Genomic DNA, 3,823 nt, shown 5'->3' on the forward strand with positions numbered 1-3,823 from the left:
AACCTCCCAACTGCTCCTTTTTTCTTTTTTTTTTTTAATTCTGGGCCAGCTTTAGCTCTGGGTCCAGCTCTGAGGCCTCTGCTGCTGAAAGCAGGTATCTGGTTTGTTTGGGTTCTATAATCAAAACACTGTATCAACTCCAGCTCTGAGATCCCAGCGGGCTGAAAGCAGATTTCTGGGGTTTTGTTTAGCTTCTATATTTGTAACAATGTTTCAAACTGCAAGCTCAGAGGCCGGCAAGGCAGGCGGGGAATGTTGGTTTCCTCCGTCACTGAAGCAAGCAAGCCTCATGTTAGCGTCAAGCTGCCTGGCTTCCGGCCGCTGTCTTGTCTGGCAGTTAATTTGCATATCTCGCTAATTAGCCAACTGGAAGGATAGCGGATGTACGCTAATTACCATGTTTCTCTTTTATTAGATAGGATAATGAACATCATAAACTGATGAACAGAATAGATACAGAGACAAAGAAGCAGCAAACAGACTGTGAAACTACTGCGGGAAGGCAGGGGAGGGTCATGGGGGAAGGGTAAGAGATCAACCAAAGGACTGGCATGCATGCATAAAAGGATAACCAATGGACACAGACACTGGTGGGGCAGGGGTGAGAGCATGTGCTGGAGGGTAGGGGAGGCCAGGGGGAGGTCAATGAGGGGAAAAGAGACATTTGTGCTACTATTTGTAATACTTTAAACAATAAAAATAAAATAAAATAAAATGAAAGTCTGAAGCCTGAGCATGGACAGGTCATTCATATGGAAAAGCTGCTGCAAACAGCTTGGGTGGGGCTGCAAATTGGATGTGGTGCGGTCTCAGGGAATGACCAGGGTAGAGTGAACAGTGTGGGCCAGAATGGACTGGGGAGGTTGAGACACTGGACCCTACAGGTCACCTACTACACAAGGCCACTCTACGAATTCCAGAAGACATAGCAGCTCTACCTAATACATAGAAACAAACACAGGGGAGTAGCCAAAATGCAGAAATAAAGAAACATGTCACAAATGAAAGAAATGGAAACAAGCAAACTACTGGATACAGAGTTCAAAGCCATGGTTATAAGGTTACTTAAGGATCTTCATGAGACTTTCAAGGATCTTAGTGAGAATTTTAAAGACCTGAAAAGGGATCAGTCAGAAATTAAGCATACACTAACTGAAATAAAGAATATTTTACAGGGATTCAGCAGCAGAGGAGAAGATTCTGAGAATCAAATCAACAATTTGGAATATGAGGAAGCAAAAAAAGAAAAAAATCAGAAGAGCAAAAAGAATCCAAAAATATGAAGATAGTTTGAGGAGCCTCTGGGACAACTTCAAATGTACCAACATTCACATTATGGGGATGCCAGAAGGAGAAGGGAGAGAGCAAGATATTGAAAACCTATTTGAAGAAATAATGACCAAAAACTTCCCCTAACTGGTGAAAGAAATAGACTTACAAGTCCAAAAGAGAAGAGTTCCAAACAAGAACAACCCAAAGAGGCCCACACCAAGACACACCACAATAAAATGCCAAGGGTTAAAGACAAAGATAGAATCTTATATGCTGCAAGAGAAAAGCAGTTTGTTACCTACAAGGGAGCACCCATACAACTGTCAGCTGATTTCTCAACAGAAACTTTACAGGCCAGAGGAAGTGGCAAGAAATATTCAAAGTGAGGAATAGAAAGGACCTACAACCAAGATTACTCTACCCAGAAAAGCTATCATTTAGAATTGAAGGTCAGATAAGGAGCTTCACAGACAAGAAAAAAACTAAAGGAGTTCATCACCACCAAACCAGTATTAAATGAAATGCTGGGTATTCTTTAAGAAGAGGAAGAAGAAGATCAAAAATGTGAACAATAAAATGTCAATAAATACATATCTATCAGCAATTGGATCTAAAAATCAAATTAACAAGGAATGTAATGAACAACGTAACAGATGAATAAAATAGAACCAGACACATGAAAACATGGAACAGACTGAAGAATCTCAGAGGGAAGGGTGGGGGAAGAGCTTGACCAAAGATTTCATTTGCATACTAGAGGCCCAGTGCATGACATTCGTGCACTGGAACGGGGGAGGGAGGTTTCCCTCAACTCAGCCTGCACCCTCTCGCAGTCCGGGACAACTCAGGGGTCCTTAGCACTGCCTTGGAGGCGGAAGAGGCTCCCACTACCACCGCTGCACTCACCAGCCATCAGCCAGGCTTCTGGCTGAGTGGCGCTCCCCCATGGAATTGCACTGACCACACAGGGGCAGCTCCTGCTTTGAGCGCCTGCCCCCGGATGGTCAGTGCACATCATTTGGACTGGTTGTTCCACCGTTTGGTCAATTTGCATATTATGGTTTTATTATATAAGACCAGAGGCCCAGTGCACCAATTTGTGCATGGGTGGGATTCCTCTGGGTGGTCTGCCGGGATCAAGCCAAAACCTGCAGTCCAACATTGCTGCAGCTCCTACCTGCTGCTCCCACTCATCCTGGCCCTACTGTGCCTGCCGCAGGCTCGTGCCCAATCAGTCCCGATAGGGAGAGGCTCACACTGCCACAGCAGCGCTCACCAGCCATAAGCCCTGCATCTGATGCCCTTCCAAGGGGAGTGGCCTGTGGGATCAGGCTGAAACAGTGCACGTCATAGAGAGCAGTTGAGCAGCCTTAGTATATCATTAGCATATCACACTTTGATTGGTTGTTTGGTTGTTCTGCCATTTAGTCTATTTTATTATATAGAATATGCATTACCTATGGACACAGACTATAGGGTGGTGAAGGCCTGGAGTAGGGCACAAGCTGGGTGGAGGGGGTCAATGTAAGGAAGCAGGGGGACAGCTTTACTACTCTCAATATTAAAGATTTTTTCATGTAAATTTAAAAATAAATAAAAATACACAGTGAACATTTTTGTCATTATCTTTCACAAATTCATTTGCAATGCCTTTAGTGTTTCCATTTATTGATATACCATAATTCAGTTAATTATTCCCTATTTTGGATATTTTGGTCAGTTATAATTGTTTGCTCTAATAAGCAATGCTAGAAATGAATCCTTGTAGTTAAATGATAATTTCCAATCTTTACCTAATAGAACCATAGTTCATAGATGTGAAGTGCTAGCATGAAAGTTTGTAGAATTTTGGCAAAGTATTGCCAAATCACCTTCCAATAGTTGTACCACTTTAAATTTGAATGTGATGTATGTGTTCCTGCCCCTCCACCCAAATGGAGCATTAGTGTTAATGTTTCCCAATTGCCTTTTTGTGTTTATTTTTTATTAAGTTGTATATCCTATATAATAAAAGGCTAATATGCAAATCAACTGAACAGTGGAATGACCCGTAGCTATGATGAGCATTGACCACCAGGGGGCAGACGCTCAATGCAAGAGCTGCCCCCTAGTGGTCAGTACGTTCCCACAGGCTCACAGCTGGTGAGGGCAATGGCGGTGGTGGGAGCCTCTCCCGCCTCGCCTCTGCAGCAGTGCTAAGGACCCCTCAGGGGATGTCCAACCGCTGGCGAGAGTGCACAGGCCAGGCTGAGAGACCCCCCTCCCCACACCCAGTGCACGAATGTTGTGCACTGGTTTTTATTATAAACTAGGGGCCCGGTGCATGAAATTCGTGCACTGGGTGTGTGGGGGGGTGTCCCCGGAGTGTCCCCCAGCCCAGCCTGCCCCCTCTCACATACTCGGAGCCCTCAGGGGATGTCCTACTGATGGCTTAGGCCTGTTCCCTGCTCCTGTTGGGGAGTGGGCCTAAGCCGCAGTCTGGCCTCCCTTTGTGGGAGGCCACCGGGCTGATCAGGGGAAGGCACCAGCCCCATCACTCCGCTGCTGCCGC

The 3,823-nt window shown here is 45.2% G+C and overlaps 1 long non-coding RNA gene across 1 annotated transcript in view; it reads left to right on the forward strand.

Moving 5' to 3' along the window:
* The first annotated feature begins 743 nt into the window (after positions 1 to 743).
* Positions 744 to 3,823, forward strand: part of LOC107184978 — a 19,558-nt gene continuing 16,478 nt past the window's right edge. The window contains exon 1 of the long non-coding RNA XR_001515896.1: positions 744 to 839. This is a non-coding gene — a long non-coding RNA (uncharacterized LOC107184978). The remainder of the gene's footprint in view (positions 840 to 3,823) is intronic.

This window comes from Myotis davidii, unplaced genomic scaffold (genome assembly GCF_000327345.1).
Source record: "Myotis davidii unplaced genomic scaffold, ASM32734v1 scaffold349, whole genome shotgun sequence".
Lineage (NCBI taxonomy): Eukaryota > Metazoa > Chordata > Mammalia > Chiroptera > Vespertilionidae > Myotis > Myotis davidii.